At 44.0% G+C, this 11069-nt stretch overlaps 1 long non-coding RNA gene across 1 annotated transcript; it reads left to right on the forward strand.

Moving 5' to 3' along the window:
• Nucleotides 1–1089: 1089 nt before the first annotated feature.
• LOC125361563 lies at nt 1090–1463 on the forward strand. The gene is made up of 2 exons (XR_007212956.1): nt 1090–1169; nt 1391–1463. It is a non-coding gene; the product is annotated as an uncharacterized LOC125361563 (long non-coding RNA).
• The last annotated feature ends 9606 nt before the right edge of the window (nt 1464–11069 follow it).

Genomic DNA, 11069 nt, shown 5'->3' on the forward strand with positions numbered 1-11069 from the left:
GCATTAAGTTTATGTTATCTTCCTAATTAGAATATAAGAATTAAAGTGATGGGCTGGGAATATGGCCTAGTGGCAAGAGTGCTTGCCTCGTATACATGAGGCCCTGGGTTCGATTCCTTAGCACCACATATACAGAAAATGGCCAGAAGGGGCGCTGTGGCTCAAGTGGCAGAGTGCTAGCCTTGAGCAAAAAAGAAGCCAGGGACAGTGCTCAGGCCCTGAGTTCACGGCCTAGGACTGGCAAAAAAAAAAAAAAAAAGAATTAAAGTGAAAGCCTTGAGGAAAAAAGAATTAAAGCAAAAGGAATTTAAAATGTTCATAATATCAATGTATACAATTTCTCTTATATTTCTTTAGCTTGAGCACCTGTATAGGTGTGTGTGTGTGTGTGTGTGTGTGTGCGTGCGCACGTGTGTGCACACGCACTGGTACTGAGGCTTGAACTCACAACCTCGCAGTTGCTAGGCTCTGTTGCTTTCTTGGTCACAGCTGGCATTCTACCACTTGAAGCATGCCTCTAGTCTAGAACTTTGTTGGTTAACTGGAGATGGAATCTTGAGGACTTTTTGCCAGGGCTGGCTTTGAACCTTGATACAACAGATGTCAGCCTCCTGAGTAGGATTACAGTCATGAACTAACCATTCATGCACAGCTTACATTTCTTTTTTTCTGTGTGTGTGTGTGTGTGCCTCTGTGTGTGCACATGTGCACACACCAGTTCTAGGCTTGAACAGGGGCTTTGGTGCTACCTCTGAACTTTTTGGTTCAAGGCCAGGGCTCTACCACTTGAGCCATAGCTTCACTTGTGTGTGTGTGTGTGTGCACGCCCGTTTGGTGCTTGTTTGGAAACAAGTCTTTCTTACCTTACCTAATCTGACTGGCTTTGAAATTCCATCCTCAAGCAGAATGCTTAGCTACTCAGGAGGCTGACATCTGTAGTATCAAGGTTCAAAGCCAGCCCTAGCAGAAAAGTCCTCAAGACTCCATCTCCACTTAGCCACTCAAAAACCAGAAGTGTCACTATGGCTCAAGGACAATACACAGGCCCTTCAAGCCCTAGGACTGAAACAAAGGTGGGGGGGTGGGTTTGATGGCTTCTCAGCCAAGGAAAGGAAGATGTCCTAAAAATAGATTTGAATGTGGTGGCTCAAGTCAGGCATTTAGAACTCGTTTTTTTTGTTTTTGTTTTTGTTTTGGCCAGTCCTGGGGCTTGGACTCAGGGCCTGAGCACTGTCCCTGGCTTCTTCTTGCTCAAGGCTAGCACTCTGCCACTTGAGCCACAGCACCACTTCTGGCCATTTTCTGTATATGTGGTGCTGGGGAATCGAACCCAGGGCCTCATGTATACGAGGCAAGCACTCATGCCACCAGGCCATATCCCCAGCCCTAGAACTCGTTTTTAAGGGCTAGTGTCCAGGCAGCTGTCAGACAAGGCAGACCAGAAACCAGTGTGATCAGATCCCAAAAACCAGTTGGTGAAGCAGTAGGCTATGAATGCAGGGTAGATTTGGTTGGCACCTTCAAATATGGGCACAGCAATGAGTTCTGTCCTCCAACTGGGGGAGGAGGGAGGGTTCTGGCCTCTAGTCAAGGGCAACAAGCCAGCAGGCTAAACTCTGGATTGACATAAGTTGTATGCCAAAAGAATGCAGGCAGCTTTTGCATTTGCATTAGAGAGGACTGAACTAGAATCCAGACTGAACAAGCTTTGAGATTTAGCCTCTGGACTATTTCTCTGAGTGCTGCTATTTGCCTAAGCCAATAAACTATCCTGACTTCTAATGAGTCCAGATTATCTGAATAAATCAGAACATAACAGCCTTTTTAAAAGAACAGCTTTATTTTTCTATATATGTGGTGCTGAGGAATCGAACCCAGGGCTTCATGTATACGAGGCAAGCATTCTTGCCACTAGACCATATTCCCAGCCCAAGAACAGCTTTATTTTTAAAATTATTTTTTCTAGAGGACATGTCATCCTTCTTCACTTATTTTGGAGTCCTAGGGTTTGAACTCAAGGCCTCATGCTTTCAAGGCAGATGCTCAGCCATTTGAGCCCTGTACTCAGCACCACTCTTTCTCACTATAAGACATGTGTCTCCTTATGAGTGTTTCTCAGGAGATTGTCTGACTGCCGCATCTGCTGAAAAGTCAGTCACAGCGAGGAGTAAGCCGTTCAGGCATACAATATTGAAGCATGAAACTGGAAAGTGGTAATTTACAACTGTCACACTAAACTCACTAAGTGAAATCATATTTTATGACAGTTTTCCAAAAACATAATCATATGAAAACTATTTTTTATTGCCTTGAGGCATGGCTAGCAGCAGTTTACAATAAGAAAGTAAACTGTAGGATCTTTTTTTTTTTTTTTTTTTTTTGCCATTCCTGAGGCTTGAACTCAGGGCCTGGGCACTGTGCCTCAGCTTCCTTTGCTCATGGCTAGTACTCTTCCACTTGAGACACAGTGCCACTTCTAGCTATTTTTGTGTATGTGGTGCTGAGGAATTGAACCCAGGGCTTCTTGCATGCTAGACAACCACTCTACCATTAAGCCACTTTCCCAGCCTTGTAGGATTTTTAGCATAAATATAGGAAGCTGGGCTGGGGATATGGCCTAGTGGCATGAGTGCTTGCCTCCCATACATGAGGCCCCTGGGTTCAATTCCCCAGCACCACATATACAGAAAATGGCCAGAAGGGGCGCTGTGGCTCAAGTGGCAGAGTGCTAGCCTTGAGCAAAAAGAAGCCAGGGACAGTGCTCAGGCCCTGAGTCCAAGCCCCAGGACTGGCCAAAAATAATAATAATAATAATAATAATAATAATAATAATAATAATAAATAAATATAGGAAGCTAAGTGGTGGTTTTCTTTCTTTTTTTTTTCCCTTTGGTCGGTCATGGGGCTTGAACTGAGGGCCTGGACACTGTCACTGAGCTCCTTTTTTGCTCAAGGCTAGCTCTACCACTTTGAGCCACAGTGCCACTTCCTAAATGCTGGTTTTCTCTTTTACTTCAGGAGCCAGTTATTAATAAACAGATACATTAAGCATAGAAGAGTAACTTAGGGAGGAAGGATCCCTCAATAGTTAATAATTTTATTGAATCAACAATTCCTTTTTTTGGGGGGGTGGGATCCAAGAATGGGACTCATAGTCAGTATCTGACACTTGCTCATTGCCTAGTACTCTACCAACTGAGCCAGGCTTCCAAACTCAATTCTTCAAGTCTATAAACTTATATTCCATTTATTTTTCAAAACTGTATTTTTAGACAAAGCATTTACTTAAGGATCTAAGAAAAACTAGTTAGGCATGTGGCTCATACCTGTAATGCTACCTACTTAGGAGGCTGAAACTTAAAGGATCACTTTCTTTTTTTTTTTTTTTTTTTTTTGGCCAGTCCTGGGGCTTGGACTCAGGGCCTGAGCACTGTCCCTGGCTTCTTTTTTTGCTCAAGGCTAGCACTCTGCCACTTTGAGCCACAGCGCCACTTCTGGCCATTTTCTGTATATGTGGTGCTGGGGAATCAAACCCAGGGCCTCATGTATACGAGGCAGGCACTCTTGCCACTAGGCCATATCCCCAGCCCCAAAGGATCACTTTCAAAGCTAACTCAGGCAGAAAATTCTGAAAGGTTCCATATCTAATTAACTACCAAATACCAAACTCAAAGTGTGGCTTTAGTAGTAGTGAATCATGTGCGAATAAGAAAGCTGAATAAGAGTGTGAAGGCAAGAATTCAAGCCCTAGTATGGCCACCAAAAAAAGTTAGACTGCCAGCTAAGAGTAAGAAAATCAGTGGAGGACTGGGAATATGGCCTAGTGGCAAGAGTGCTTACCTTGTATACCTGAAGCCCTGGGTTTGATTCCTCAGCACCACATATATAGAAAAGGCCAGAAGTGGCGCTGTGGCTCAAGTGGTAGAGTGCTAGCCTTGAGCAAAAAGAAGCCAGGGACAGTGCTCAGGCCCTGAGTCCAAGCGCCAGGAATGGCAAAAAAGAAAAAAAAGAAAAAAGAAAGAAAAAAAGAAAATCAGTGGAAAACATTCTATATTACCTAAAGAGTCACATATGAACAGGTAGATTAGTTGGGATATAGCTTAGTGACAGAGAAGGATGAAGGTTTACAAAAATATTTCTAGGGGCTGGGAATGTGGCTTAGTCATAGAGTGCTTGCCTAGTATGCATGAAGCCCTGGGTTCGATTCCTCAATACCACATAAACAAAAGGCCAGAAGTGGCGCTGTGGCTCAAGTGGTAGAGTGCTAGCCTAGAGCATAAAGAAGCTCAGGGACAGTGCCCTAGGACTGACAAAAAAAAAAAAATCCTACAGGGTACCAATGGCTCACACCTATAATCCTAGCTACTCAGGAGGCTGAGATGTGAGGTACTTGGAAGGGAACACAGAGAAGGAAAAGTCAAGTGATAGAGTGCTAGCTTGAGCTAGAAAGCTCAGGGACAAGGCCTAAGCTCTGAGTTCAAGCCTTGGTACTGACACAAAAATAAACAAACAAAATATTTCTAACAATAGAAAGAGAAGCAAGACACCAGGAACCAGTTATTAACAAATGGATGCATTAAGCATAGAAGAGAGTAAGAGTGATCATCTCCCTAAGATCTTTGCTGTAGGCACTTCATTTGCCTCAACACAATCCTGGCTCAGACAGTAAGACCAACTCCTCTAGCACTACCATCCTAAGACTTACCTTACTTGTTTTAGAAAAATGTAGTAAATTACTGTGTGTAAGAAAGTACCACCCCTCATATTACTTATTCATTACAAAGAAGAAAAAAAACATTTTGGCAGTTCTAAGGTTTGAATTCAGAGCCTCATACATAGAGTCTCACTTTTTTCCCCTTCACGCTGGCCTAGACTTTAATCCTTCTATTTATACTTCCCTTGTAGCCGAGATGACAGGTATGACCAGCTTTTTAAAATTATTATTATTGGTTTTTATTTTGTTGAGGGTACTGGGATTTGAACTCAGGGCCTTATGCTTGCTAGGTAGACACTCTACCATTTGAACATATACCTCTAGCCCTGTTTTGTTTTTTAATTGACAGAAATTGGGTCTTATGAGCATTTTTACCTAGGCTGACCTCACATTGTCATCTTCCTGAACTCAGTCAATGGAATTGGTAGAATTCAAGGTGTGAGCCATAGTGTCCAGCCCAAGGAGGTTGGGGGGAGGGGGGGAATTTCTCACTCTAAGGTCTCACTCAGGCTGTCCTCAAACTTGTGATCCTCTTGCCTCAGCCCCAGATACACTTCCTAGCCTCTTTGTTGTTGTTGTTGCTTTTTTCTTCTTCTTCTTCTTTGGCCATCCTGGCGCTTGGACTCAGGGCCTGAGCACTGTCCCTGGCTTCTTTCTGCTCAAGGCTAGCACTCTGCCACTTATGCCACAGCGCCACATCTGGCCTTTTCTATATATGTGGTACTGAGGAATCGAACCCAGAGCTTCATGCATGCAAGGCGAGCACTCTACCATTAGGCCACTTCCTAGCCTCTTAACCAACCATCTTTCCATTCTCTAGCCAGTCTCTTATGAAGCTGTAAATGAGCAAAACATTCTCCAAACTCAGGAGACCCAAGTTTCATTGTCCCAAGAACCTTCTTACTACATTGCCATTGTGCCCCAGTTCCTAACAACCACAGCACGTGTCTTCCACTTAGAGCATGTCTACCCTTCCCTTTGTCATACTTCCTCAACTTGACTTTTGTTTTTCTTGCCAGTACTGGAACTTGAACTCAGGGCCTGGGCACTGTTCCTGAATTTCTTTTACTCAAGGATAGCACTCTACTATTTGAGTCACAATGCTACTTCCAGCTTTTTCTGTGTATGTGGTACTGAGGAATTGAACCCAGGGCCTTCCTGCATGCGAGGCAAGCACTCTACCACTAAGCCAGATTTCCAGCCCATCTCTGGGTTTTTCTATTCAAGGATACCACTCTCCAACTTGAGCCACAGTTTCACAGTTCCAGCTCTGGCTTTTTGGTGGTTAATTGGACATAAGAGTATCACAGATTTTCCTATCTGGGCTAGCTTCAAACCACCATCCTCAAATCTGTCTCCAGAGTAGCTAGGATTCTAGGTATGAGCTATGATGCAGCACACAGCCTCAACCTGACTTTCTTTTTTCTTATCAGTACTGAGACTTGAACTCTGGACTTCAAGCTTGCTGAACAAACACTGTACAACCTGAGCCATCCTCCTCAGTCCTTTTACTTTCAGTTTGTTTTTCATATAGGGTCTTAAGCTAATTTTGCTTGGACTGGCCTCAAACCACACTCTCTTATCTCTGCTTTTTTTCTTTCTTTTTTTTTTGCCAGTCCTGGCGCTTGGACTCAGGGCCTGAGCACTGTCCCTGGCTTCTTTTTGCTCAAGGCTAGCACTCTACCACTTGAGCCACAGCGCCTCTTCTGGCCTTTTCTATATATGTGGTGCTGAAGAATCGAACCCAGGGCTTCATGTATATGAGGCAAGCGCTCTTGCCACTATTCCCAGCCCTATCTCTACTTTCTGTTTATTTGTTTTGTTTTTGTTGCCAGTCCTGGGCCTTGGACTCAGGGCCTGAGCACTGTCCCTGGCTTCTTTTTGCTCAAGGCTAGTACTCTACCACTTGAGCCATAGTGCCACTTCTGGCTTTTATCTATATATGTGGTGCTGAGGAATGGAACCCAGGGCTTCATGTACAGGAGGCGAGCACTCTACCACTAAGGCCATATTCCCAGCCCCTGTCTCTACTTTCTGAGTAGCTGGAATTACAGGAGTACACCACCATGCATGATCTTAACTTTATTTCCTCAAGCTAAAAAGTGGATGATAGGCTATAGATTTGAGAACCAATCTGAGAGCCATACTTTGAACAAATTCTGCATAAATTATCAGACAGATCTCTGTGTAAAATGGGAGTACTTGTCACCAATTGATCTAAGCTCCAAAACTAAGAAAGCAGATCATTTTTTTCATTTAACATCCTGTTTCAGTTGCATTATTTGTCCCATTTATTTTGTTGGTTTTTGTTTTGAAACAGTCTTCTTATGGACCCCAGGCTGACCCTGAACTGGAAATATTCCTGTCTCCGTCTCCTTAGTGTTAGAGTGACAGGTACGCCCCACCATCCCAGGCTGTCTTTGCTTCTTAACACATTCCAGCTAAAAAATTGCTCATTACCCATTTTTTGTTAGCTACGCATTCCACTGAAAGAACTCTTTTACATGGGGGCTGGGGATATGGCCTAGTGGCAAGAGTGCTTGCCTCGTGTACATGAGGCCCTGGGTTGACCCCAGCACCACATATACAGAAAACGGCCAGAAGTGCCGCTGTGGCTCAAGTGGCAGAGTGCTAGCCTTGAGCAAAAAAGAAGCCAGGGACAGTGCTCAGGCCCTGAGTCCAAGCCCCAGGACTGGCCAAAAAAAAAACAAAACTCTTTTACATGGTTTTAGTCTGTTAGGCTCTATTGTGGAGTTAGCCTCTGGTTCTCTTTTCTCTTACCTGGGAACATTAAATGTCACCTGCAGGCTCAGTCACTAGACATAATTCTGCCTAAAAGCAGGAGTAACTTATAGCTCTTTGGCCCCCCTAGTCTATTTTTGTTGTTTGTTTTGTTTGGTGCCAGTCCTGGGCGTGAACTAGGCACTGTCCCTGAGCTTTTCTGCTCAAAGCTAGTGTTCTACCCTTAAACCACAGTTCTACTTCTGGCTTTTTGGTGTTTAATTGGAGATGAGTCTCATGGAGTCTCCTGCCTGGGCTGGCTTTGAACACTAATCCTCAGATCTCAGCCTCTGGTGAGGCTAAGATTACAGGCATCAGCCACTAGGACCTGGTCTTGGGTTTTCTCTTGTGTGTGTATGTGTGTGTGCTGGTCCTAAGACTTGAACTTGGGACCTGGGTGTTGTCCTTTCAGCTTTTCTACTCACAGCTAACACTTTACTACTTAAGTCACAGTTTTACTTCCAGATTTTTGGTAGTTTATTAGAGATAAGAGTATCATGGACTTTCCTATCCCGGATGGCTTTGAACCCAGATCCTTAGCTCTCAGCCAACTGAGTAGCCAGGATTACAGGCATGAGCCATCAGGGCCTGGCTAGTCTGAGGTTTTCTATCAAAGGTGTCTATAGTCTGAATTTATGTCCCAGTTCTATCATATAGAAGACCTTCAGCCTTATTTTTGGCCTCAGCCTTGCCTTGATCTCGTACACCAGACTTCAGCCTACTGTCTTGCATCCTCTCTGGACACCCTACCTTGTTTCCAGACACTCCACAACTGTCGACTGGCTGCTCCTTTCAATTCCTATACCTTGGCTAGAATACTCCTGAACTTTGTCCAGGTGATGAAGACTTTACTACCTGTTGGCCAGACCTGTCTGTCTGAAGTCCTGATGAGTATGTCTCAGAATTATCTGCTTCATATTAAGACATGTCACTTTCTGTTTGGCTCCAGATGTTGATTACCTGGTCTATACTATGCTTGCTGTTGATCACTGCACCCTTCCATGACAGATTTAGCCTGCCCAGTGCTACTGCAGTTGACACTTTTTTCCCTTGTAATACCAGACTCCTGTCTCTTCCTCTCAGATGGCTCCACGCCACCATAATACTCAAACAAGCATAGACCATTTCCCATGAATATAATCTTTTTTACCATAAAACTGATTTGAAGAACAGTGAATCCCTTGGTACCAAACCAGAAAAAGCATAGTCCTGTGTAATGAGTCCTTTATCAGCAACATAACATATATAGTCACCTGTAATTTCCACACAGTCATAGTCCCCTTGGATTAAAGACTGTTGAGTCTTGGCTCCAAATCAGTGAAAAAGTACATACATACTAGTGGAAATCCATTTTGTCCGCCAGCAACTCTTCTTATCTGATTATAATTTCTCTTCTCTGTTTTAATCCATGGAGTTCGGGTAGAGATGACCCAAATTCCAGCTTTAGTTCTCACAGTTACATCATACTGCTTGCATATAATGATTGTTTCAAGCAAACATATCTGATCCATGCTGGGCCAACAAGTCTTACCTTCGAATTTCATTGGATCTATTAGAAAAGAGGTGCTTTCTAACTGTGTTACCAAATTGCTGGAATGTAATCTGGAGTTGCTGTGGTTATCTTTGTTATCACATAGAAATATCCTGCCTGGGAATAAATTAACTCAAAAAAGCAAAACTGAAAGAGAAGCTGAAATTGTGGATTTGTGGAAGAATGCTGGCCTAGCATGAACAAAGCCCTGTGTTCCATTCCTCAGCACCACATAAACAGAAAAGGCCAGAAGTGGCACTGTGGCTCAAGTGGTAGAGTACTAACCTTGAGCAAAAAGAAGTTCAGGGACAGTGCCCAGGCCCTGTGTTCAAGCTCCAGGACCAGCAAAAAAAAAAAAAAAAAAAAACTGAAAGAGAAAGGCATATTTGTAGTGACATTGGACCAGTACTAAAGCAGAATTTCATCAGTGGACTTCCTAGTTCATTAATTAACATGTTTACTTTTTCGGGAGAGGGGAGGGAATGGTAGGAGTAGGAAAACAGGATCTTGCTATGTAGGCCCAAACTCAAGATTCTCCTGCCTCAGACTCCCAAGTGTTGGGATTATCCGTGTGTCCAATATCCTCCAACTTTAACCTCCCAAATGCTGAGATTACAAATGTGTCTTTTGTTTATTTGTTTTGTTTTTGTTGCCAGTCCTGTTGCCAGTGCTTGAACTCAGGGCCTGTGTGCTTGTCCCTAGGCTTTTGTGCTCAAGGTTAGTGCTCTACCACTTGAGCCACAAATCTACTTTCCTCTTTTCTTTTCATGGTTAACTGGAGATAAGAGTCTGAAAGACTTTCCTGTTCAGTCTGGCTCTGATGCTCCATCCTCACATCTCAACTTCCTAAGTAACTAGGATTACAGGTATGATCCATTGGTGCCTGGCCAACTTGTTTACTTTCTTTTTTTTTTTTTTTTTTTTTGGCCAGTCCTGGGGCTTGGACTCAGGGCCTGAGCACTGTTCCTGGCTTCTTTTTGCTCAAGGCTAGCACTCTACCAACTTGAGCCACAGCACCACTTCTGGCCTTTTCTATATATGTGGTGCTGAGAAATCAAACCCAGGGCTTCATGTATAGGAGGCAAGCACTCTTGCCACTAGGCCATATTCCCAGCCCCTGGATTGTGCACTGTCCTTTTTGCTCAAGGCCAGCACTCCACCACTTGAGCCACAGCGCCACTTCTGGCCATTTTCTGTATATGTGGTGCTGGGGAATCGAACCCAGGGCCTCATGTATATGAAGCAGGCACTCTTGCCACTAGGCCATATCCTCAGCCCCCTTGTTTACTTTCTTTGTGTAATAATATTCAATGTTAGGAGGCTGGGAATATGGCCTAGTGTTAAAGTGCTTCAATGTTAGTTGGATTTCCATTACTTACAACTATTTCAGCTAGCAAGAGTGACTAATATTTCTTTCTGCTGGGCACTGGTAGATTGTGCTTGGTTTTTGGGTTTGTTTTTTTTTGGCCAGTCCTGGGGCTAAACTCAGGGCCTGAGCACTGTTCCTGGCTTCTTTTTGCTCAAGGCTAGCACTCTGCCAACTTGAGCCACAGCGCCACTTCTGGCCTTTTCTATATATGTGGTGCTGAGGAATCAAACCCAGGGCTTCATGTATAGGAGGCAAGCACTCTTGCCACTAGGCCATATTCCCAGCCCCTAGATTGTGCTTGTAATCCTAACTATGCAGGAGGTTGAAATCTGAAAAGGCCAAGTGAGGCCCTGAGTTCAAGCTTCAGTATTAGTATCATACGTGTATGTATTTTCATTTTCTTTTGCCAGTCCTGGGGCTTGGACTCAGGGCCTGAGCACTGTCCCTGGCTTCCTTTTGCTCAAGGCTAGCACTCTGCCACTTGAGCCACAGTACCACTTTTGGCCGTTTTCTGTATATGCGGTGCTGGGGAATTGAACCTAGGGCTTCATGTATTCAAGGCAAGCACTCTTGCCACTAGGCCCTATCCCCAGCCCATGTATGTATGTATATATGTGTGCATCTCTCTATATATTCCTTCTGCTTTATCAGTTGGTAAGATCTCTCCCTTAAGG

This window comes from Perognathus longimembris, chromosome 13, assembly GCF_023159225.1.
Source record: "Perognathus longimembris pacificus isolate PPM17 chromosome 13, ASM2315922v1, whole genome shotgun sequence".
In the NCBI taxonomy this organism is placed as follows: Eukaryota; Metazoa; Chordata; class Mammalia; order Rodentia; family Heteromyidae; genus Perognathus; species Perognathus longimembris.